General features: G+C 39.0%; 1 protein-coding gene across 2 annotated transcripts in view; it reads right to left on the bottom strand.

The window, feature by feature from the left end:
* LOC148120192 (uncharacterized) overlaps window positions 1-20,125 on the bottom strand; it is a 48,315-nt gene extending 28,190 nt beyond the window's left edge. The window contains exon 1 of one of the 2 annotated variants that reach the window (XM_087912082.1): window positions 19,973-20,125. The gene's annotated coding sequence lies outside the window, so the exon portion shown is untranslated. Of the gene's footprint in view, window positions 1-2,034; window positions 2,229-19,972 lie in introns of those variants that run through there. The other variant, XM_087912081.1, reaches the window with a different exon arrangement.
* Window positions 20,126-27,553: the final 7,428 nt, after the last annotated feature.

Here is a 27,553-nt window from a genome sequence, read left to right as displayed (position 1 = left end):
AAAGACAGAGAGGGAGGAGGTAGAAGGAAAAGAGGCTGAGATCTTCTTGCCTCAGTGGGGGAAAAAGAGAAAAAGAGTGAAGGGGAAAAGGAGGGAGGGAGGGAGGGAGGGAGGGAGGGAGGGAGAGAGGGAGAGCACTAGAGAGACTGAGAGTAAGCAGACGGTCTCTTAAGGGGACAAGATACCATTTGCTATGCAGCCATGCTGATGGTGTGAGGTGCTGTGACAGGGTGTGTCTGAATACTAACACAATTTCTCTTCAGATTCATTTATTGCCCTCTGTGTCACTGGGCTGTCATTCTAGTGTTGAGTTATAAGAAATCTGTACATTCTGAAGAAAATTCCCTATAGGCCTATATATGACTACACACAACACATGGGAATAAATCAAAGAGCAGGGGATATATAATGATTTCTTCTGGGCCCAAAGAAATAAGAAAGGCATGGACTTGATCATCAGGTCCTTGTGCATTATACAATTACTGACTGTACTGAAAAAATATTTAGTTACTTTAAAATGTTGTTGCTTTTTTCATTGTTAGAGAGGGAACCTGAAGCCTTACATGTATGAGGCAAACTCACACTACCCCCAAGCTGCATGCACAGTCCTATGTTTTCACTACTAGCTAGCATTGTACAAACATTTGCTTATTTATGGAGGGAGAGGAATATTAGAAACACTTCTGTTTTTTTTTTAATGGAAAGAAAACATAGGAAAATGGCCATTGAAATGGCTCAGCACCTAAGACCATTTTCCATACAAGTCTGATAACCTGAATTCCATTCCTGGAATTCATGATAGGAGAATTAAACCTACTCCCAGATGGTGTCCTCTGACCTCTACATATCTCCCTTGTCTTTCACACACACACACACACACACACACACACACACACACACACACACACAGAGAGGGGGGGGGGCAAGGAGGATCACTGCTTATTGGCTATGAGAAGTTAATGGAGGGTAGGTGAGAGATCAGCATGAAAGTTTTACAGATGAGAAAAATGCAGGTAAACCATTACTCAACTGTTTTTGCTCTCTACCAAAATATTTAGTGATATGAATAATATTTAAGGGCAGAAGGGCTGGTTGTCACTTTTAAAATCCACCAAAAAGCTACTGATACCATAAAGAGCTTTAAATGAATGATTTCAAATTAGTGCGTTTTAATAGAAAACTCTTAAATATGCAAACACTTCAGTAAATTTTTGTCATCGTTCAGAAAATGCTTTTCTTTAAAATTTCTGTATGGTTTCCATTCTTCCTGACGTAGATTGTGAATGTCAGCATACTGATTCTGAAGGGGGAGCTTAAAAGGAACAAGGATGCACTCAAGCAGAACCTAGACATAAAAGCAAGAGTAATATGCTCAATCTCAAAGACTTTAGAATTAAGTTAGCATAAGTCAGTAAGGCAGATTGAGAGCACCACTCACAGTTGAGAATAAAATGATGTATGTACCCCTACATTACAAAACGAGAAGAATGCAATATGCTTATGGTTGCATCCAGACTTTATTATAAGCTAGCTAAATGCCAGATAGTTTCTCTTTGTTATCTAGTCAACAACCATGTACTAGGACAAGCAGTAGACTCATGACAAGAGTCACTATTCAGCAACCATATGATATAACCCTCCCAAATCAGATGGACAGAATGTCCACACTGGTCACATTCTATGCACGTGTAGTACAGGGAACTACTGGAGCACACAGAAGGCTTATGTGTTAGACTTGGGCCAGCACTATAGGCTCTAAGGTGGAGAACAGTGAAGACAAAGCAAGCCAGAAAGACAGAGAGAGGCAGTACCTGCAAACAGCCAGAGGTGAGAAAGCACACATCTGGTGAAAAGCTACAGAGAAGGGATAGGTGAGGATGAATAACTGGAAAAATTAATTGATAAGGATGGGTTAGTTCAGGTCGAGAAAACACACTTTTCTGAGGGAAGAGCAAAGAGATGACATGGGTTCAAGTGCTTTTTGATTTTTGGGCAAAGGGTGACAAGCTACTATCTCAACAATGCAACTTTTACCTTTGCTGAGATCCTGGGCTTCTAGCTCCATTGTTTCACATCTGGATCCTTTGGTCTCCTTGGACAGACAGTCTTCTGACAGTGCTGTGGTGGCTTTATTTGACAACTTTAAAGCATATGCAGACTCCATTCATTGTGATCTCTCCAAATGTGGTCTAATTTTCATAGTGCTGTCTTCCTGGAGAGATTTGATGTTGCACGTAACTGTAGCTTTGTTGTGCCATCTATCTCTGGAAAATGTCATCTGAATACTACTGAAGATTACATTGAATATGTATATGTATGCATATATATACATATATATTGCTGTTATAAGCCTGTTATCTGCCTAACTTCGAAAAGAAAAATGGTTTAGTTTCAGGATTTTGTGGTCACACAGAAACATGTATGCTTTTAGTGGATTATCCCTGCTCAAGTTCCAAGTCTCTGTATTGCACCTCCTGGGGAACGCATGACATGTTATACTTCTCTTCACACCTAGAGTCTGTTCACCAAAACCCAATGAGTGCACAGGGCATCCTGCAGTTGTACAGTTGACACAGTAAAGTCAGAGTAGATCCTGCCATACATCTAGTGTCAGTGTAAGTCAAATATCACATCTGTCTTGTGAAGTGACTAATATTTCATACTTACATAGATGCAGAAAATGCAGTAATAAAATACCTGAATTGACACTTGCATATTGAGTTTTGAAAACTTTGAGTAAAGAGAAATCCTGTGTAGTACACAGGGTACTGGCTATATTGCTAATATCACCCTTGTTCTGATTGCTCTAAAGTGGCTATATTGACCTTGACCATCTTTTATTATTTCTATCCAGTGACTCTGGCTGCAATCTGTTCTTGTTTCCAGAATCTGGAGCTGCAGGATCATTTTCGGCTAGAGTATTTTCCCCTTTATGATGGGGATGCTTCTGCAGAATTGCTAGTGAAGAAAACATTTGATGTATTCTTTCCATCCCAGAAAAAGCAAGATCACTTTAAATGTATTTTGGACATTTTTAACTTTGCAATTTTTGTTTCTAAATGGGTAATTCTTTATTGACTTAGATCCTATTGGTTCCTTCATATTATTTCACATATTCTGTACTATTTTCCTTTTCTTTTTCCCTGGAAAGTTGATTGTAAAATATTTCTTCTATGTAGTGTCCTTTCTGGAAGACACTCTTTCACTGGAGTAATGCATCACCCCTGGCTTTACAATCCTTGTGCTCCTTTAATATGGAGATAACTCTGGCTTAAGGGGAAGGCTTAAGTGGGGCCCACTTAAATCTGGGCGCACATTTACTCTGTACATTTACACTTTTGGGTCTCTGTGTTAGTTTCCATCTCCTTCAGGAAGATGCTTCTCTAAGGAGGGCTGACTGAAGCACAGATCAATGGGTATGACAGTCATTTTATTGGCTTGCTGCTTTGGCAGAATAATAGTATTGGGTCTTCCATTAGGCTCATGACTTATCTGTTCTTGGGATCTTGGCTATGTTAGCAGTGTCAGGCATGGGTTCCTTTTCATGAAGTCTCCTTAAATACAATCAGACTGGTTAGTTACTTCAATAACATTCGTGCCACTGTTGTACCAGAATATCTTACAGGCAAGTCATTATTTTCAGTCGCAGTACTTACAGTTTGTTGATATTAGTGTTTACTTTTCTCTTCTGATGCACATGCAGATACTGTGCATATCATGAACACAGTGAGTACTGCTGAAGTTTCTAGTTAGGCACCAGCTCAACTTTCTTCCCCCTACTTTCTGGTTTTTGTTTTATTTTTCTGTTTGAATTTTATGTGCATTGGTGTTTGGCCAAGGGTGTTGTGTTCTGGAAAGTAAAGTTACAGACAGTTGTGAGCAGTCATGTGGGTGCTGTGCATTGAACCTCGGTCCTGTGCAAGAACAGTCAGTGCTCTTAACTGCTGAGTCATCTATCCAACCCCTTATTTTTGTTTTTTTATATAGATAATACTTTAATTGCCTTTACATTCTAGGTATTATCTCTTTCTCTGATATGGAGCTGGTGAGATTTTTAGGCATGCTGGTATCTTCCTCTTAACTCAAGTAATGGTGTTCTTTGCTATACATAAACTTTAATTTCACAAGGTCTGATTTATTAAGTTTTTGTTTTCAAAGTCTATGGGATCCTGCTCAGAAATTCCTTTCCTTTATCAAAGAGGTCATGCCTATTCCCTATATTCTTCTCTGTCAAATTCATGGTATTAGGTTTTAGGTTCTGGCCCTTGATGCTTATCGAGATGACTTCTGCACTGGGTCTACATAAAGGAATGAGATTCATTCTTCTCATTATACTTATTTGAATTGATCTGCATGATTTGTAAAACTGCTGTCAATTCCCTGAGTTGCACTGTGTTCTCTTTAGTTAAATGACATATAGATATATGAGTACAAATTTATGTATAGATTCTTACTAATATTTCATTAGGCAATGATATTTGAATGACAATGTCATACTCTTTATATTCCAATATCTTTGTAGTATAACTGGAAATTTGTGATGGTAATACCTCAGGCAATATTATTGCTGTTCATGATTGCTTTGACTAATCTGTGTCTTTTGTATTAAAATATGAAATTTAAGATTGATTTCTAAATCCTGTGAAGAATTGTTGGGATTGAATAGAGTGTCTAGATTAATTTTTTTAGAATGGCCGTCTCCACCATATTATTCCTGCCAATCCAAAACCATGAAGGCTTTCTAGGTTATTGTATCTTTTTCTATTTCCTTTCATGAAGTTTAGAGTTTTCATTGTACAAGTCATTCAATTGCTTGGTTATACTTAATCTAAGATATTTGGGAGAATCTGTAAGTTCTATTGCTTGACTATTTTCTTAGTATTTTGGCACTTGTATTCGTGAAGGTGACTCTGCTCTGCTCATTAATTTTTATTCTAATACAACACTGAGTATATTTATTAGCAGCTGGTACAAGTAATGGGAGTCATTATAAGGTTAAAAAGAAAACTGGGTACCCTTGGAGTGGGGAGGACCTTGGACTTCACACGGGGCAGGGAACCCTGACTGCTCTTAGGACTAGAGAGGGAGGGAAAGGTAGGAAGGGGGAGGAAAAGGGGAGGCGAGAAGGAGGTGGAAATTTTTAATAAATAAATAACTCAAGAAACTAGACATTAAAACTTAATTAACCTAATTTAAAAAACTGAACTGAACTGAACAGAGAATTCTCAACAGCAGAAGTTCAAATGGCCAAAAGATACTGAAGGTCATGCTCAACCTCCTTAGTGATCAGGGAAATGCAAATCAAAACAACACTGAGATACCAACTTACACCTATCAGAATAGCTAAAATCAAAAACACCAATGATAGTCTGTGCTGGAGAGGATGTAGAGTAAGGGGAAGACTCATCCATTGTTGGTAGGAATGCAAACTTGTGCAACCACTTTGCAAATCAGTGTGGTGATTTCTCAGGAAACTGGGAGTCAACCTACCTCAGGACCCAGCATTTCTACTCTTGGGAATATATCCAAGAGATGCCCAATCACACTACAAAAGCATTTGTTCAACTATGTTCATAGCAACACTGATTGTAATAGCCATAACCTGGAACAATCTAGGTGCCCCTCAATAGAAGAATGGATAAAGAAGTTGTGGAACATATACACGTTAGCATTTTGCTCAGTGGTAAAAAAAAATGACATCTTGAATTTTGCATGTAAATGGATGGAAATAGAAAACGCTTTACTGAATGAGATAACTTAGACCCAAGAAGATGAATATGGTATGCACTCACTCATAGGTGGATTCTAGCCATAAACAAAGGACATTGAGCCTGTAATTCTTGGTCCTAGAGAAGCTAATAAGAAGATGAACCCAAAGAAAACCATATAGTTATCCTCCCGTATATTGGAAGTAGACAAGATTGCCAGGCAAAAGGTGGGAGCACGGGGATTTGGGGTGGGGTAGGGGTAAAGGGAGATGAGGAAAGGGAAGGGAGAAGGGGAGAATTGGGGAGAGCTGGGAAAATGGGATGGTTGTGATGGAGGAAGGGTGGATATGGGAGCAAGGAAGTAGATATCTTAATTAAGAATTCCATTTTAGGGTTGGCAAGAGACTTGACTCTAGAGGGATTCCAAGCAAATGTCCCCAGCTTGTTCCTTGGGCAGCAGAGGAGAGGGTGTCTGAACTGGCCTTATGCCATAGCCACACTGATGAATATCTTACATATCACCATAAAACCTTTATCTGGCAATCGATGGAGATAGAGACAGAGACTCACATTGGAACACTGGACTGAGCTTCCAAGATTCAAATGAAGAGCAGAAGGAGGGAGAACAGGAGTAAAAAAAAGTCAGGATCGCGAGAGGTGTGTCCACCCACAGAGATGGTGGGACTGATCTAATAAGAGCTCACCAAGGCCAGGTGGACTGGGGCTGACGATCATGTGATTAAACCGCACTCTCTGAATGTGGCTCACAATGAGGCTGACTGAGAAGACAAGAACAATGGCACTGAGTTTTGATTCTACTGCATAGAATGGCTTTATGGGAGCCTAGTCTGTTTGCATGCTCACCTTCCTAGACCTGGATGAAGGGGGGAGAACATTGGACTTCCCACAGGGCAGAAAACCCTGACTGCTCTTAAGACTGAAGAGGGAGAGTGGAGGGAGTAGGAGAGAAATGGGAGGAGGGGAGGAGGTGAAAATTTTTAATAAAGAACAAAAGAAATCTGGTAAATGTACAATGATGACAGATCTAAGGGCTGTCAACAAGATAATTCAACCTATGGGCCCTCTACAGTCTGGAATTCCTCTGCTTTCTCTGGTACTCAAAGGATGGCCTCTTATAGTTATTGATTTGAAGCATTGCTTCTTCCCTTATACTTTTACAAGAAAAGGATAGAGAAAAAGTTGCCTTCACAGTGCTGACTTATAGTAATTCTCAGCCTACTAGGAGATACCAGTGGACTGTCCTACCACAGGGAATGCTCAGTAGTCCCAGCCTGTATCATTACTTTGTAAGTCAGGCATTGGAAATGATATGTAAGCAATTCCCTAAGTCTATAATTTACCATTACATGGATGATATTTGCTAGCTGATTCAAACATAGATTCTTTAGAAAGAATGTTTGAGGAAGTTAAGATAGTTTTGCCTAAATGGGGATTACAAATTGCTCCTGAAAAGATTCAAAGAGGAGATTCTGTTAATTACTTAGGTTACAGAATAGGTTTACAGAAAATTAGAACACAAAAGGCACAAATTAAGAGAAACTGGTTACAGACTCTTAATGACTTTCAAAGATTGTTAGGAGACATTTCCAGTCTACAACAGGATGTTGGGATAACACCTGATCTACTAAATCATTTAAACAAAACCTTAGATGGTGACAAAGATTTGAATAGTCCCAGAGAATTATCAACTGAAGCAGAAAAGGAACTGACAATGGATGAGGAAAAATTACAGGAGGCACATGTATATAGGGTGAATCCAAATCTTATTTTATTCTAGTTATATTGCTTTCCAGAATATCTCCTATGGGAATTTTAATGCAGAGGGACCATATTATTTATTGAATGGAACTTTTGATCACACAAACCAAATAAAAATTAACAACTTATGTAGAAAAGGTCTCTGAAATAATTATAAAAGGCAAACTGAGACTTCATCAAGTAGCAGGTGTAGACCCAGCAGATATTATAGTGCCTTTCACTACTGATGAAATAAAAAGGGTATGAAAAGACAATGAACCATGGAAAAGGGCTTGTGCTAATTTTCTGAGAGAAATTAATAGCAATGATCCCAAAAGCGATAGATTCAACCTAATAAAGGGAGCTTCCTGGATTCTTCCTCGAATTGTATGTGATGCTCCAATAACTGGAGCCAGTACATTTTATACTGATGGAAATAAATCAGGGAAGGCAGGTTACAAATCAGACGAAATGAGTAGGTGGAACAATACCTTATAATTCTGTCCAGAAGGCAGAATTATATTTCATTTTTATGGTGTTAAGGGATTTTAAAAAGCCTCTTAATATAGTTACTGATTCACAATATGCAGAAAGAGTTATCTTGCATATTAAAACTGCTGAATTTATACCAGATGATACAGAACTGACTTCATTGTTTGTTCAGGTACAAGACATGATCAGGAATAGGCTTTGTCTGATGTACATAACACACATCTGATCCCATATGGATCTGCCAGGTCCTCTAGCACAAGGGAAAGCAGAAAGTGATCAATTATTGATTGGAAGCATGTTACAGGCCTCAGGATATCATTAAAAACATCACATCAATAACAAAGGTTTAAAGAAAGAGTTTTCCATTACATGGCAACAAGCTAAGGAGATTCTAAAGAGATGCTGTACTTGCTCTTTATGTAACCAAACACTGCTACCTGCAGGGACTAACCCAAAAGGGTACTCAAAGAAGCGAAATTTGGCAGATCACATTGACAAACCCCTATCGAAACTAATCAAATGGCAGAGAGAGAACATGCAAATTAATAAGATCAGAAATGAAAAGAAGCACATAACCACAGACACAGAGGAAATTCAGAGAATCATTAGATCTTACTACAAAAGCCTGTATGCCACAAACTTTGAAAATGTAAAAGAAATGGACATGTTTTTTAGATAAGTACCATATACCAAAGTTGAACCAAAATCAGGTAAACAATCTAAATAGACCTGTTAGTCGCGAAGAATTAGAAGCTCTTATCAAAAACCTCCCTATCAAAAAAAGCCCAGGACCAGATGGATTCAATGCAGAATTCTACCAGAAATTCCAAGAAGAGCTAATACCTATACTCCTCCATGAATTTCACAATATAGAAACAGAAGAGTCATTGCCAAATCCTTTTTATGAAGCTACAGTTACCCTGATACCTAAACCACACAAAAACACAACCAAAAAGGAGAATTACAGGCCAGTCTCATTAATGAACATTGACGCAAAAATTCTCAATTAAATACTGGCAAACCAAATCCAAAAACACAATAGAAAAATTATCCATTATGATCAAGTAGATTTCATCCCAGAGATAAACGGCTGGTTAAACACACGCAAATCTATCAATGCAATCCATCAAATACATAAACTGAAAGAAAAAACCCATATGATCATTTCATTAGATGCTGAAAAAGCATTTGACAAAATTCAACATCCCTTTATGATAAAGGTGTTGGAGAGATTAGGGATACAAGGTTCATACCTAAATATAATAAAAGCTATTTACAGCAAGCCAACAGCTAACATCAAATTAAATGGAGAGAAACTCAAAGCCATTCCACTAAAATCAGTTGCACGACAAGGCTGTCCACTCTCTCCATACCTCTTCAATATAGTTCTTGAAGTTCTAGCAATAGCAATAAGACAACATAAGGGGATTAAGGGGATTCAAATTGGAAAGGAAGATGTTAAACTTTCTTTATTTACAGATGATATGATAGTGTACATAAGCGACCCCAAAAACTCTACCAAAGAACTCATACAGCTGATAAACACCTTCAGTAATGTGGTAGGATACAAGATCAACTCCAAAAGATCAGTTGCCCTCCTATACAGAAAGAATAAAGAGGCAGAGAGGGAAATCAGAGAAACATCACCAATCACAATAGCCACAAATAGCATAAAGTATCTGGAAGTAACTCTCACCAACGAAGTGAAAGATCCATTTGACAAGAACTTTAAGTCTTTGAAGAAAAAAATTGAAGAGGATACCAGAAAATGGAAGGATCTCCCTTGATATTGGATTGGGAGGATCAACATAGGAAAAATGGTAATTCTACCATAAGCAATCTATAGATTCAATGCAATCCCCATCAAAATTCCATCAAAGTTCTTCACAAACCTTGAGAGAATAATAATCAACTTTATATGGAAAAACAAAAAATCCCAGGATAGCCAAAACAATATTATATAATAAAGGAACTTCTGGAGGCATTACCATCTCTGACTTCAAACTCTATTACAGAGCTACAGTATTGAAAACAGCTTGGTATTGGTATAAAAACAGAGAACTCGAACTATGGAATTGAATAGAAGACCTTGATATTAACCCACAAGCTTATGAACACCTGATTTTCGACAAAGGATCTAAAAGTATACAATGGAACAAAAGAAAGCATCTTTAACAAATGGTGCTAGCATAACTGGATGTCAACCTGTCGAAGAATGAAAGTAGATCCATATCTATCACCATGCACAAAACTCAAGTCCAAATGGATTAAAGACCTCAATATTAATCTGAACACATTGAACCTGATAGAAGAGAAAGTGGGAAGTAGTCTATAAAACATGGGCACAACAGACCACTTCCTAGGTAGAACCTTAGTAACACAAACAATAAGAGCAACAATGAATCAATGGGACCTCCTGAAACTGAGAAGACTCTGTAAAGCAAAGGACACTGTCATTAAGACAAAAAGGCTACCTTCTGACTGGGAGAATATCTTCACCAACCCCTCATCAGACAAAGGTCTGATCTCCAAAACATACAAAGAACACAAGAAACTAGACAATAAAACTCTAATTAAACCAATTAAAAAATGGGGTATTGAACTGAACAGAAAATTCTCAACAGAAGAACATCGAATGGCCAAAAGACAATTAAGGTCATGCTCAACCTCCTTAGGGATCAGGGAAATGCAAATCAAAACAACTTTGAGATAGCATCTTATGCCTGTCAGAATAGCTAAAATCAAAAGCACCAATGAGATCCTATGCTGGAGAGGATGTAGAGAAAGGGGAACACTCATCCATTATTAGTGGGAATGTAAACTTGTGTAGCCACTGTGGAAATCAGTGTGGCGGGTTCTCAGGAAACTGGGAGTCAACCTACATCAGGACCTAGCAATTCCACTCTTGGGAATATACCCAAGAGATGCCCTATCATACTACAAAAGCATTTGTTCATCTACGTTCATAGCAGCACTATTTGTAATAGTCAGAACCTGGAAACAACCTAGGTGCCCCTCAATAGAAGAATGGGTAAAGAAGGTATGGAACATATACACATTGGAGCTTTACTCAGCGGTAAAAAAAACAATGACATCTTTTATTTTGCATGCAAATGGATGGAAATAGAAAACACTTTACTGAGTGAGATAACCCAGACCCCAAAAGAGGAATATGTTATGTACTCACTCATAAGTGGATTCTAGCCATAATTAAAGGACATTAAGCCTTTAATTTATGATCCTAGAGAAGCTAAATAAGAAGGTGAACCCAAAGAAAATCATATAGTTATCCACCTGGATATTGGAAGTAGACAAAATTGCCAGGGAAAGCTTGGGTGCACAGGGGTGTCAGGGTGGATGTAAGGGGACATTGGTAGAAAGAAGGGAGAAGGAGAGGATCCAGGAGAGCTTGGGGGAATGGGATGGATGGGATGGAGGAAGGGTGCATAAGGGAGCAGAGAAGTAAATATCTTAATTAAGGGAGCCATTTTAGGGTTTGCAAGAGACTTGATTCTAGAGGGGTTCCCAGGTGTCCAAGGAGATGTCCCCAGCTTGTTCCTTGGGCAGCAGAGGCGAAGGTGCCTGAACTGGCCTTGTCCCATAAGCACACTGATGAATATCTTGCATATCACCATAAAACCTTCATCTGGCGATGGATGGAGATAGAGACCGAGACCCACACTGGAGTTCTGGACTGAGCTCCCAAGGTCCAAATGAGGAGCAGAAGGATGGAGAACATGAGCAAGGAAGTCAGGACCACGAAGTGTGTGCCCACCCACTGAGACGGTGGGACTGATCTAATGGGAGCTCACCAAGGCCAGCTGGACTGGGAGTGATGGAGCATGTGATCAAAATGGACACTCTGAATGTGGCTGTCAATGAAGGTTGACTGAGAGTCCAAGGACAATGGCACTGGGTTTTGATTCTACTGCAGGGACTGGCTTTGTGGGAGCCTGGTTCTTTTGGATGCTTACCTTCATAGACCTGGATGGAGCGGGGAGGACCTTGTACTTCCCAAAGGGCAGGGAACCCTACTGCTCTTATAGACTGAAGAGGGAGGGGGAGGGGGACTGAGGGGAGGAGGATTGGGTGGAGGCGAAGGTAAATGGGAAATGGGGAAGAGGTGGAAATTTTTAATAAATAAGTAAATAAAGAATTGTAAAAAAAGAAAAAATTAAACTAAATGTCTCAAACACACACACACACACACACACACACACACACACACAAAGCATACAGAACACCAAATAGATTGGATAAAAAAATACATCCCCTTGCCATATAATAATCAAAACATAAAATATACAGAATAAAGAAAGAATATTAAGAGCTGCAAGGGAAAAAGGTAAAGTAACACGTAAAGGTAAATCGATCAGAATTACACCTGACTTCTCTATGGAAACCTTGAAAGCCAGGTTTTGGATAGATGTGCTGCAGACACTAAGAGACCATGGATGCAAGCCCAGACTAGTATACCCAGAAAAGTTTTCTTTCACCATTGATGGAGAAAACAAGATATTCCATGAGAAAAACAAATTTAAACAATAAGTACCCTCAAACTCAGCCTTACAGAAAGTACTAGAAGGAAAACCACAACCCAAGGAAGCCAACAACACCCATAATAGTTAGCAACATCTTTAACAATAGTTAACATAATTTTATTATGTTTATTAATTTTATTAATATTTTGTTAATATTAATAATATTTTATTAATATTTCATTGATTTTATTAATGTTATTAGTAAAATAAATTTTATTAATATTGTTTAACAACAATAGTTAACATTATAGTTAATAACATCTAACAACTCTCCACCAGCACAACTCAAAGAAGGGAAACACACAAACTCTACCACCACAAAAAAAAATACTAACCAGAGTTATCAACCACTGGTCATTAATATCACTTATATCAATGACTCAATTCACCTATAAAAAGGCACAGACTAAGAGAATGGATACGAAAACAGGATCCAACATTCTGCTGCTTACAAGAAACACACGTCAACAATAAAGACAGACATTACCTCAGAGTAAAGGGTTGGGAAAAGATTTTTCAATCAAATGGACCTAAGAAACAAGCGGGTGTGGTTATTCTAATATCTAACAAGATTGACTTCAAACTAAAATCAATCAGAAGAGAAGGAGAAGGAACAATTCATCAGGATGAAGTCTCAAACCTAAATATCTATGCCCCTAATATAAAAGCACCTACATATGTAAAAGAAACATTACTGGAACTCAAAGCATACATCAAACCCCACACACTAATAGTAGGAGATTTCAACACTCCTCTCTCCCAATGGACAGGTTAACCAGACAGAAACTTAACAGAGAAAGAAGAGAACTAAAAGAGGTAATGAATCAAATGGACTTCACAGAAATCTATATAACATTCCACCCAAATAGGAAAGAATATACCTTCTTCTCAGCATCTCATGAAAACTTCTCGAAAATTGATCACATATTTGGTACAAAGCAAACACCCACAGATACAAAAAAATTTTAGTAATTACCTGTGTCTAATTGGATCACTATAGAATAAAGTTAGAATTTAACAACAATTCTACCCCCAGAAAGCCTACAAACTCATGGAAACTGAACAGTCAACTACTGAACAACCCCTGGGTCAAAAAAGAAAGAAAGAAAGAAATTAAAGTATTCATTGAATTCAACAAAAATAAAGACATAATATACCTAAACCTATGGGACACTATAAAAGCAGTGCTAAGAGGAAAGTTCAAAGCACTAAGTGCCCACATTAAGAAAAATGGAGAAAGCTCACATTAGAGACTTAACAGCACAGCTGAAAGCTCTAGAAAAAAAGAAGCAGACTCACCCAGGAGGAGTAGAAGTCTGAAAATAATCAAACTGAGGGCTGAAATCAACAAAGTAGAAATACAGAAAACAATCCAAAGAATCAATGAAACAAAGAGCTAGTTCTTTGAGAAAATCAGTAAGGTTGACAAACCCCTATCCAAACTAATCCAAAGGCAGAGAGAGAACACGCAAATTAACAAGATCAGAAATGAAAAGGTGGACATAACAGCAGATACTGAGGAAATTCAGAGAATCATTAGGTCTTACTACAAAAGCCTCTATGCCACAAAGTTGGAAAATGTAAAACAAATGGACTTGTTTTTAGATAAGTACTATATAGCAAAATTAAATCAAGACCAGGGGAAGAATTTAAATAGACTTATAAGTCATGAGGAAATAGAAGCTGTCATAAAAAAAAACCCTAACCTAAAAATGTCCAGGACCAGATGATTTTAATACATAAATCTACCAGAACTTCCAAGAAGAGCTGATACCTATACTCCTTAATGTGTTTCACATAATAGAAACAAAAGAGTCATGGCCAAACTCTTCTTATGAAGCTACAGTTAGCTTGATACCAAAACCACAAAAAGACACAACCAAGAAAGAGAATTACAGACCAATCTTTCTCATGCACATTGATGCAAAAATTCTCAATAAAATACAAGAACACATGAAAAAAATTATCCATTATGATCAAGTAGGCTTCATCGAAGAGATGCAGGGCTGGTTCAACATACAAAAATCTATCAATGTAATTCATCATATAAATAAACTGAAAGAAAAAACCATATGATCATTTCATTAGATGCTGAAACAGAATTTGACGAAATATAACACCCCATTATGATAAAGGTCTTGGAGAGATTAGGGATACAAAGACCATACCTAAATATAATAAAAGCAATATACAGGAAGCCAACAGCTAACATGAAATTAAATGGAGAGAAACTCAAAGCCATTCCACTAAAATCAGGAGCAAGACAAGGCTCTTGAACATGGTGTTTGAAGTTCTAGCAACAGCAATAAGACAACATAAGGAGATCAAGAGGATTTGAATTGGAAAGGAAGAAGTCAAACTTTCGTTATTTGCAGATGATATGACAGTGTATATCTGTGACCCCAAAAACGCTACCAAAGAACTCCTACAGCTGATAAATACCTTCAGTGATGTGGCAGAACACAAGATCAACTCAAAAATATCAGTTGCCCTCTTATACACAAAGAATAGAGAATCAGAGAGGGAAATCAGAGAAACATCACCTTTCACAATAGCCACAATTAGCATAAAGTATCTTGGAGTAATTCTAACCAAAGAAGTGAAAGATCTATTTGACAAGAACTATAAGGCTTTGAAGAAAGAATCTGAAGAGGACACCAGAAAATGAAATGATCTCCCTTGCTCTTGGATTGGTAGGCTCAACATTGTAAAAATGGCAATTCTACCAAAGGCAATCTATAGATGCAATGCAATCCCCATCAAAATCCCAACAAAATTCTCTGCAGACCTTGAGAGAACAATAATCAACTTTATATGGAAAAACAAAAAAACCCAGGATAGCCAAAAAAAAAAATCCTATACAATAAAGGTATTTCCGGAAGCATTGCCATCTCTGACTTCAAACTCTATTACAGAGCTACAGTAATGAAAAGAGATTGGTATTGGCATAAAAACAGAGACATTGACCGATGAAATCGAATTGAAGACCCGGATATTAATCCACAAGCATATGAACACCTGATTTTTGATAAAGGAGCAAAAATTATACAATGGAAGGAAGAAAGCATCTTCAATAAATGGTGCTGGCATAAATGGAAGTCAATCTGCAGAAGAATGAAAATAGATCCCTATCTATCACCATGCACAAAACTCAAGTCCAAATGGATTAAACGTCTCAGTATAAATCCGACCACACTGAACCTGATAGAAGAGAAAGTGGGAATAAGCCTGCAACACATGAGCACAGGAGACCACTTCCTACATATAAGCCCAGTAGCACAGACAATAAGGGCAACATTGAATAGTGGAACCTCCTGCAACTGAGAAGCTTCTGTAAAGCAAAGGACACTGTCATTAAGACAAAAAGGCTACCTTCTTGACTGGGAGAAGATCTTCACCAACCCCGCATCCAACAAATATCTGATCTCCAAAATACATAAAGAACACAAGAAACTAGACATTAAAACTCTAATTAAACCAATTAAAAAATGGGGTATTGAACTGAACAGAGAATTCTCAACAGAAGAAATTCAAATGGACAAAAGACACTTGAGGTCATGCTCAACCTCCTTAGCCATCAGGGAAATGCAAATCCAAACAACTTTGAGATACCATGTTATGCCTGTCAGAATAGCTAAAATCAAAAACACAAATGAGAGCCTATGCGGGAGAGGATGTGGGAAAGGGGAACACTCATCCATTGTTGGTTGGAATGCAAACTTGTGCAGCCACTGTGGAAATCAGTGTGGCAGTTTCTTGGGAAACTGGGAGTCAACCTACCTTAGGACCCAGCAATTCCACTCATGAGAATAAACCCAAGAGATGCCCTATCATACTACAAAAGCATTTGTTCAACTATGTTCATAGCAGCACTATTTGTAATAGCCAGAACCTGGAAACAACCTAGGTGCCCCTCAATAGAAGAATGGGTAAAGAAGGTATGGAACATATACACTTTAGAGTTTTACTTAGCGGTAAAAAACAATGACATCTTAAATTTTGCATGCAAATGGATGGAAATAGAAACCACTTTACTGAGTGAGATAACCCAGAACCAAAAAGAGGAATATGGTATGTACTCACTCATAAGTGGATTCTAGCCATAATTAAAGAACATTGAGCCTATATTTCGTGATCCTAGAGGAGTTAAATAAGAAGGTGAACCCAAAGAAAATAATATAGTTATCCTCCTAGATATTGGAAGTAGACAAGATACCAGGTAAAAGTTGGGTGCATGGGGGTGGGGTGGATGTAAGGGGAGATTGGAGGGAGAAGGGAGAAGGGGAGGATTTGGGAGAGCTTGGGGGAAAGGGATGATTAGGATGGAGTAAGGGTGCATAAGGGAGCAGAGAAGTAAATATCTTAATTAAGGGAGCCATTTAGGGTGGGCAAGAGACTTGACTCTAGAGGGGTTCCCAGGTGTCCAAGGAGATGTCCCCAGCTTGTTCCTTGGGCAGCAGAGGAGAGGGTGCCTGAACTGGCCTTGTCCCATAGCCACACTGATGAATATCTTGCATATCACCATAGAACCTTTTCATCTGGCGATGGATGGAGATAGAGACCGAGACCCACATTGGAGCTCTGGACTGAGCTCCCAAGGTCCAAATGAGGAGCAGAAGGATGGAGAACATGAGCAAGGAAGTCAGGACCATGAGGTGCGTGTCCACCCACTGAGACGATGGGACTGATCTAATGGGAGCTCACCTAGGCCAGCTGGAGTGGAAATGACAGAGCATGTGATCAAACTGGACCCTCTGAATGTGGCTGTCAATGAGGGCTGACTGAGAATCCAAGGACAATGGCACTGGGGTTTGATTCTACTGCATGGACTGGCTTTGTGGTAGCCTGGTTTGTTTGGAAGCTCACCTTCCTATACCTGGATGGAGGGGGGAGAACCTTGGACTTCTCACGGGGTAGGGAACCCTGCCCTCTCTTAGGACTGGAGAGGGAGGGGGATGGGGAGTGTGGGGAGAGGTAGGGAAATGGGAGGTGGGGAGGAGGTAGAAATTCTTAATAAATAATAAATAAATAAATAAATCAAAAAAATAAAAATATAATTTAATTAACTTTAAAATTCTAATTAACCCAATTAAAAAATGGAGTACTGAACTGAACAGAGAATTCTCAATAGAAGAAGTTCAAATGGCCAAGAGACACTTAAGGTCATGTTCATCTTCCTTATCTATCAGAAAATGAAAATCAAAACAACTTTGACATACCATCTTATACCTGTCAGAATGGCTAAAATCAAAAACAACAATGATTGCCTTTGCTGAAGAGGATGTGGAGTTAGGAGGACACTCATCCATTGTTGGTGGGAATGTAAACTTGTGCAACCACTTTGGAAATCAGTGTGACGGTTTTTCAGGAAGTTCGGAATCAACCGACCTCAGGATCCAGCAATACCACTCTTAAGAATATACCAAAGAGATGCCCTGTCATACTACAAAAGCATTTGTTCAACTATGTTCATAGCAGCATTATTTGTAATAACCAGAACCTGGAAACAATGCCCCTCAATGAAAGAATGGATACAGAAAGAATGAATACAGAAAGTACAGAAAGAGTACTACTCAGCAGTAAAAAACAATGACATCTTGAATTTTGCATGCAAATGGGTGGAAATAGAAAGCACTATTCTGAGTAAGATAACCCAGACCCAAAAAGATGAATATGGTATGTACTCACTCATTTGTGGACTCCAGACATAAACCAAGGTTATTAAGCCTATAGTTCACAAGCCCAGAGAAGCCAAATAACAAGGTGAAACCAAAGAAAAATATGTATAGATCCCCCTGGAAATTGGAAGCAAACAAGATTGCAGGGCAAAAGTTGTAAGCATAGTGGTGGGGGAAGGGATGGGGTCGAGGTTGTGGGAAGGGGAGAGGGGGAGAGGGAAGGGAGAAGGGAAGGACTGGCAAGAGCTTGGGGGAGTGGAAGAGAGGAGATGGAGGAAGGGCGGATATAGGAGCAGGGAAGAAGTAACCTACATTAAGGGATCCATTTTAGGGTTGGCAAGAGACTTGGCTCTAGAGGGGATCCCAGGTGTCCACAGATGGATGTCCCCAGCTAGGTCCTTGAACAGCAGAGGAGAGGGTTGCCTGAACTGGCCTTGCCCTACTATCACACTGATGATTATCTCGAATATCACCATAGAATCTTTGTCCAGCCACGGATGGAGGTAGAGACAGAGACCCTCCTCAGAGCAATGGACTGAGCTGCCAAGGTCCAGTTTTAAGGCAGAAGGAGGGAGAAGACGAGCAAGGAAGTCAGGACCGCGAAGGGTTGGTCCACCAACTGAGGCAGTGTGCCTGTTCTAATGGGAGCTCACCAAATCCAGCTGGACCAGCTCTGAATGAGCATGTGATCAAACCGGACTTAGGAATGAGGCTGACAATGGGGGCTGACTGAGAAGCCATTGATAAAGGCACTGGGACTTGTTTCTACTGCATGTACTGGCTTTTTGGGATCCTAGTCTATCTGGATGCACACTTTCCTGGGCCTGGATGGATGGGGGAGGCCCTTGGACACCCCACAGGGCAGGGTTCCTTGCCCTCTCTTAAGACTGAATGGGGGGGGGAGGATGAGAGGGGAATGGGAGAAGGGGAGGAAGTGGAAATTTTTGAATGGAAAAATAAAAAAGAAAAGAAAAGAAATCAAAATATCATTTGCAGTATTTTTCAAAGAAAACTTTAACAGATGCCAAAGAGATGCATCTGAAATTAACATGAAATGACATGACCATTGTGTTTCAATATGAATGAAAGGATACTTAAGCTAGATCCACTTCGGGAATTAAAACAGAATCATCATCACAGCATAACTCCAGTCTACGAAATGCAGGGGAATTGAATGCACTCAAAACTTAAGAAGGCACGTGTTTAATGCAGTCTGTAAATCCCCAAGAAATGAAAGTGTACAAAATGACACCGATTTATCTCAGGTCATCTTAGCTCATGGAAACACCTCTACAGACAACCTTTCAAAAGCTGGAGCACTTCTCCAGACCCAGAAAATGGAATGGTTTAAAAACATGAATGAGCGACTTCTGGAAATAAATGGGGATGATAAGGGAGCGACGGTAGTAAGCTAAAAAAGATACATCACTTTAACAATGAACTCTCAAAATAGCTTCAGTACGGAGTAGAAAAGCAAAGACCGAACACTAAAATCCAATTTTCATTGTGAATTCCTGAATTCACAGAGGGTCTAGAAACTTAATGTGACTCAATCTTTCAGAGGCAAGATGGGGTGGGAATGGGGGTAAACAGTTTCTCAACTAGAAGAAAACAGGGTTTTCTACATTGTTTCATGCATTCCGCGAGTTCTATGTACCAAAAGCAGCAACTACCTGGGTATGCACTAGGGCCCCAGCTGAGGATCTGAATGCAGTTTTCTGAGCATTAGCCACACCACCTCCCCAGAGAAAGCGTGGGAAAATGCCCTAAGACTGCCAGGGCATGCAGTGCTTACCTGACTGATCCACTGTACCAGAGTGCTCTTTCCTGCGATGTCCCCGCCGAGACCCTGTCCTTCAGAGCAAAGTCCCAGCAGGAGCCACTGAAGTTGGTAGCAGGAGAACGCGGATCCACGGAGGGTGGGATCGGCGGCCATGCCAAACCCTGGCTACGGATGCTCTCGCCTGATCCGGGTCTTGCATCTCGCGCATGGTCGAGGGCAACCAAGTCTGAGAGGCCTATGCTTGTGACCGCTCCTCACGCCCAGACTTCCCTCAACTAAGTTGAGCCCTCACCGTTGGGCTCCAAGGGCTCACCCGCGGCCAAGTCGGAGCACCTCCGCGCCTAGGTGGAGAAGGACGATAGGCGGCAACTTCTTGGCGGCGGCTGGGGAGAAGAGGGGACTCTGGCACTGGTGGAGCCAGAAGCTTAACAGGGGCCTCCCTGACTCCCCCTGCAACAACCCTTGCCCACCCGCGCGTGCGCAGCCCGTGGACCTTGAGTAGACGGCTTCGTCCCTCCCCCCCCCCCCCGCAAACGCCCCTTTCTGGGGGCGGGGCTTCTGAGGAGCTGTTGACAGTTGATCTCTTCTGGGGAGAGTCAGTTTAAGAATTGGAACCCCTTTGGTCAACCATGTCTCAGTGGAGGCCCAACTCCAGTCCCTATACTGGCAACACAAATTGAACCCTCTGAATTATAAAATATATTTTAAAAAAAGAAAGTTGAGAAGAATGGCATGGGTGAATATGTCCAAAATATGTTATTATGCATATATGAAAGTTTCAATAAATTACATAAACACTTCCCCGTCTCAGTGCTGGGACTACAGCATTGTCACCCTCTCTCTACATCATTGACAGCACTTGCTTTATTTTATTGATATTGGCCATTCAGGCTGGTATAAGATAAAATCTCAAAGTACTTTTAATTTGCATTTCCCTGGTGGATAAAGATGTTGAACATGTCTTTAAAGGGTTCTCAGCCATTTCTGTTTCATTTTCTTGAGGGTTCTGTGCTTAGTTCTCTATCCCAAGTTTGAATTGAATTATTTGTTTTCTTGATGTTCGGCTTTTAATTTATATATTTTAGATATTAATCATCCATCAGATGACTAATTGGGGTAGAATAGAACCCCCCACTCTATAGACTGCTGCTTTGCCCAAATGATAATGTCCTTTACCATATAGAAGTTTCTCAGCTTCATGAGGTCCCATTTATTAATCATTGATCTTAATGCCTCTGCTATCAGTGCTCTGTTCAGAAAGCCTTCCTCTGTGCCAATGAGTTCAAGACTATTTCTTCACTTTCTCTTCTGTCAGACTGAGGATATCATATCTTGTATTTATGTACTTGGTCCATGCAGCCATCCAGTGGTACTGGCACCATTTGTTGAAGATGCTGTCTTTTCTCCAGTATATACTATATATTCAACACAATCACCATCAAAATTCTAATACAATTCTTCACAGAAATTGAAATAAAAATCTCCGACTTTGTATGAAAACACAAAAATTCAGAATATATACATTGTTGATTTATTCTTTTTATTAATAATTGCTATTGGTAGAATAGTCATTTTACAACATTAATCCCACTGATCAATGTGCATGGGAGATTATTGAATCTTCTGATTTCCTCTTTAATTTTGCCCTTAATTGTCAGTTTTTATTATTCGAGTCTTTCACTTTCTTGGTTAGAGTTATCCCAAATTTTCTGTCTTTGTCTTAGATGATTTTGCAAAAGCTTTGTAATTCTTCAATCTTATTGATTTTCTTCAGGCTTCAAGAACCAACTCTGCTTATTGTTGATTTTTTGTAATTATTTTTGTTGTTTCTAGTTCAGTGATTTAAGCCCTCAGTTTACTTCTTTCCATCTATCCTTTTGGAGTATTAATTAACCGTTTTCTAGAGAGTTCAGATGTGCTGCTAAGTTACAAATATGAGAACTCTTTTTTTTTTTTTCAGACAGGCACGCAGTGCTGTGAACGTGCCTCTTCAAGCTTCATTGTGTTCCATAGGTTTGGATAGGATGTGTTTTCATTTTTACTCAATTCAAAAAATATTTTAGTGTTAAGTTGATTTTGGTTTTGACCCATTCTTCATTCTGTACTGAGTTTTTCTGTTTTCATGACTTTGTATAGTTGATGCTGTTATTGATAGCCAGTTAAAGCCATGGTGGTCAAATATAATACAGAATTTTATTTCAGTTTTTTAATATTTGTTGAGACTTTTCCTATGTCCTAGTATGCTATCAGTTTTGAAGAATGTGCCTTGATATTCTGAGCAGAAGATATGTTCTTTAGTGTTTGGATGAAATAATCTGTAGACATCTGCTAGTTCCATGTGATTTATGGCAGTATTTAACCCCAGCATTCCCCAGTTTAGATTTTGTCCATGCTGTCTGGAACTAGCAGAGATCCAACTCTGTCTGTGAGTAGCATGGGCTACATAGTGAGTCCCCAGCCAGTCAGAGCTACAGAGGTTATTGGTGTCCTGGATATGGATAGCATGGCTTGCTTATAGATGCACACTTTATGATGGAATCAGATCCATAATTTATTCATGCTGCCATAAAGGACACCCCCCCCACAAGTGTCCTTTTCGTTTACTTTGATGTAACACCTGAACTTCCCTCTGCTATGTTTTGTGCTTTCTTGGTGTAGCTTATCTTTGAGATTTTGACTTGACTTCCTAAGTTATACATTTCCAGTTTTATTTCAGTTATGTTTTCCTTAATAATTCTCTTTCTACTTGCAAGCCTTGAACTTTTTCTTCATATTATTCCACTGCTTGCTATCTTTTCAAATACTTCATTAAGGGGTTTTTTTCATATCCTCTTTAGGAACCTTCATCAAGTTCATATTATATATTTCTGATACTATTGTCTTGTGGTTAGGTTGTATTGCATTTTCAGGATCTGTTGTAGCATGGTTACTGGGTTCTGGTGGAGACATATTGTCTTGGCTATTCATGATTATATTTTTGTGGTGTCTCTGGTCAGGATAACTGTGTTTCTGTGTGTATTGTCTTTGTTCTGTCAGTGTTTTCTTCCCTGGATATGAACTCTCTGCATCTTAGCGAAGTATTGTTGTGCTGGTATGGTAGGGAGTGCTTCTATGGCCAATGTGTGGCAGAAAGAAATAGATGTGGGCTAGGAGAAAAAAAGTTATTTGAATAACTGACAAAGATCACAAGTTTCAGAGGACTGTCAGTTAGATATGTTTGCACAGTGTTCTCTGCTCTCAAATTATTATTCTATAAAGGCTTTAATGAGACATGATGTTCAGAGAACAGAAGAGATGACTCAATGGTTCAATCAACTGCAGATCTTCTGATTTTCAAAAGGAATGAGGTCTTTCCTGTTACATGCAATGTCCATCTATGTAGTTTCTGGGAGCTCTGCAAACACCAGAATTAGTGTCTATCCATTTTGTTAGAGAATTAATACAAGATGAGAGCTTATATATGGGCCTGTATGCTGCTGTATAGCATCTGGGACAGTTGTTACAATCTTCCACAGTTTAGAAATTCCCATTCTGAAATTTGTAAACTTGAAGCCACATCGCAGTGCAAATGTCTACAGGCCCAGAAATAGATGTGAAGTTTCAAATGAGTCAATTATGAACAGAAAGATAATGTTTGATCTCTTATTAATTTTTTGAGATTTCGTACATGCACTTTGCTTGAATTCATCTCTCCACCAATTCTTAGCAGATCTGCTTTTCCTTACTCACCCATTTTCCCTCTATCATTTTTTGTAATATCAAAAGAAAATCTGCATACACAGTTTATGTTTTCCATCACTCTTGCATGTTTGCCCATCCCTGAGCTGTGACTGACCGACTGGATCCTTTAAGGTTTTAAAGAAAACAGATTTCTGCTCACCTAGTAGCTACCAGATGCCAATACCTACTTGGTTAGGGAAGCACTTTGTGTTTATGCTCTATGCTGGAATTTTGTGTAGCTTGAGCTGGTTTATGTCTTCTGCATACTATTCCTACTGCTTTGAGTTCAGACAAATTACTTTCCCACGTAACTGAAGATTCAGTGATGAAATATATAGCTAAGAATTCTGGTTTACCTTTAAATTATTGTGATTTGAAGGAAAATTTCCTAATTGGTGCATATATTAACAGGCTTTGTCTCCAGTTGATGCACAGCGTGGGACGCGTTAAGAGGTCTGTGCTTGTTGGAGAAAGTGAGGGAGGAGGTGTGTCACTGGAAGTGGGCTTAAAGGTTAAAAAGCACACACATGAGTGTTTTGTCCACATTTCTGTTTAGGTACTATGTGTGTGCTTGCTGCTAGGGAGGTCAAACAAGAAAGTCAGATCTCCCGGAGTTACCAATGGTGGTGAGCCACTATGAGTGTTCTAAGAATCAAGCCAGGGGTCCTGTGTGAGTGCTTTAGGTGCTGAGCCATCACTCTAGACCCACACAGTTTCTCTGAACAAATTTGATTCAGGGAAAATAAACTGATAAAACAAATTTGTGAAATCTACTCCTTGCCATTCAGCTTGTCATATTGTAAAGACACAAACATAAAAATCATCTGGTACTCCACTACAACACTTGTATGTCAGAATCCTAAGAATGACAACATTGAATATGTTAATAGCCATCGTTAGTGTTCTTTACATTGGTAAGGGCTGCTTGATGTGTGACATGTGCCTTATGAATGATTTCTTTTTTTAACTAAGTTTATGTAGATGGTATACATGTATATTGTACATATATACATGGTTCATCTACTTTTCTTTCTTTTTTTTTTACTGATTTTTACTGAGCTCTGCATTTTTCTCTGTTCTTCTCCCTGCCTCTCCCCTCCTTACTTCAGCCCTCCCTCAAGATCCCCATACTCCTACTTTACTCAGGAGATCTTGTCTTTTTCTACTTCCCATGTACATTAGATCTATGTATATCTCTCTTAGGGTCCTCATTGTTGTCTATGCTCTCTGTAATTGTGATTTGTGAGCTGGTTTTCTTTGTTTTATGTTTAAAAACCATTTATGAGTGAATACATGTGATAATTGTCTTTCTGGGTCTGAGTTACCTCACTCAAAACGATGTTTTATAGCTCCATCCATTTGCTTGCAAAATTCAAAATGCCATTATTTTCTAATTGTTTTTCTGACAGCATGGAAGAAAGAGCACAAATTTTAAGTCACTTTACTAACCAAGAATAAGCAGTAGCATCATAGTTCCTAGAGCTGGAGAAGTGTTCATCTTTAGTGTCACCTAAGTAATATTCTCAACTCTTCTCATCAATAAAAGATGAAATAGTGAACCTATGAATCTGATGTACACTGAGAGTTATCTTGTGTTAGGAAACTCCTCCCCTGGTGGACAGAATTTAAACTTAAGGTCTGTCTCTTGCTTACACCCCAGAAGTCTCTCATCCTCGAAATCTACTACTATGATGAACACTTTCCCAGCTTTAGGAACTGTGATGCTACTGTTTATTCTTGGTAAGTGAAGTGACCTAAAATTTGTGTTCTTTCTTCTATAATGTCAAAAAATTTTTAATCATGTTAGAGTTTTGTCCTTAATGTGACACAGATACTCTCTTCTTCCTCCAGAAAAAAGCCTTGGAGTCTCAGTGACCCAGAAAGAAGGTCAAGTGACTCTCTCAGAAGATGACTTCCTATTTATAAGCTGTACTTATTCAACCACAAGGTACCCGACTCTTTTCTGGTATGTCCAATATCCTGGAGAAGATCCAGAGCTGTTTTTGAAAGTTACAACAACCAACAACAAGGGAAACAGCAGAGGTTTTGAAGCTACATATAATGAAGGATCCACTTCCTTCCACTTACAAAAAGCCTCTGTCAAAGAGTCAGACTCAGCTGTGTACTACTGTGCTCTGAGCGACACAATGACAAAAACCACAGGAGGAGCTGAGTACAAACTCAGAGAATCCAAGGAAGCCTAACTTCTGATCATCTGCCTTGAATCTCTCGATTTTTCAGAGTCTGAGCTATATTCTCCAGTATTTATCTGGATGATAAAAATTATACAAATGGTCAAAGCAAAAACAAAAGTAGGTGTTACCACAGCTGGATTTCATTGGAGAAACTGTAGCCCTAGGACATCAGTGGATCCTCATGAAGGGTCATACTGATTTTATATGACAACCAGAGAAATAATGAAGAGATCCGTTGTCTTGATCTTCTTACTTTATTTTGTTTTATATTGTTGCATGTCACCTTTGATGCAAGGTATTCACATAGGGCTAAATATGCCAGAAAATGTGGCATCTCAATCATGTCTACCTAATACTATGAAATTACAGTTTACCAGAGGGCTACAGCCTTTCCATACTTCAGGGTTTCTAATAAAGAGATATACCTAGAAAAGAAATGAGAAGGGAGGCCAGAGGAAGTAGGTTACCTTCAGAGTTTCAATGTGCCCCTCTATAAATTCAACCCCAGTCTCACCCCAGCTCTGTAGCAGATAGCCTGCTGTGGCCTTTCCTCTCATTTTCCCCCATTCACAGAGCACTCAGAAGATCCTGATGACACACCCTGATTTCCTACCTATTGTGGATGTTCTTACCCCACCCATCTTCTAGCCCATCTCTATGTCCAATTTACAGCTTACAATAGCAAGACACACATTATATCTGGAACAGTTGTTGTCACACTGGGCAGGATCTCAGAAGTGTTACTTACCAGGCAACCCCAAGCCTCTGCATTCTCCTAACGACAAGACATGGCAGCAGAAACCAAGAAACACAACAAATATCCAACAAGGACAAGGCCATATATCAGGATTACAGCGTTTCCAAATGCTTAGATTCCACCATAAAACAATCAATAACAGCCAGAATAAATGTCTCCCAGAAACCACATTATAGAATACCCTGAAACATGCAATGTAGCTGAAGCATAAAACAACTACTTCAGAATGGACTTCATGACAATGTTAGGTCTTGAAAGTGGAAATGATTAAATCTCCAAAGAAAATCTGTGAAAACACAAACAAACAATAGAATTAAATGAAAAAAACAGCTCAAGAATTACACATGGAAAGAGAATCAAAAATGAAAGCAAAAACTGAGGGAAAATTGGAAAGCAAAGCTGTAATTCAAAGAGAAAGTTCAGAGGTAGCCTTCCTCTACCATCTAAGAGAAGGAGGGAAGAATTTAAGCCACTGAAGACCTGAGAGAAAAAAATGGTTACCATGGACAAAGAAAATGTTAATCTAAAATTATCCAGGCACAAACCATGAAGGACTTTGAAAACTTTGAAAAGACTAAATCTTTGATCAACAGGAATATAAGAAGTAGAAACCCAAGTCAAAGTCACAGAATATATTTTCAATAGAATCATAGAAGAAATTTACCCATATCTACAAAGGAGAGGCCGATCAAGCTACAAGAAACATATAGAATACCAAATATACTGAATGAAAAAAGTTTATATCATGGCATATAATGTGCAAAACAATGAAAATTTGCCATTTATTTTTGTTACAAATCATATGTTAAACTAGCAAACACATAGTAAAACCAAACATTGCTACCACAAAATTGTCAATTTTAGGTTAAACACATTTGTCCAGTGCAGCTATTTGTGCCTATTATGTGTCAAACCATAATC

The sequence above is a fragment of the Myodes glareolus genome, chromosome 12 (assembly GCF_982192425.1).
Source record: "Myodes glareolus chromosome 12, mMyoGla1.1, whole genome shotgun sequence".
Lineage (NCBI taxonomy): Eukaryota > Metazoa > Chordata > Mammalia > Rodentia > Cricetidae > Myodes > Myodes glareolus.
This window is presented reverse-complemented; position numbering and strand designations above follow the sequence as displayed.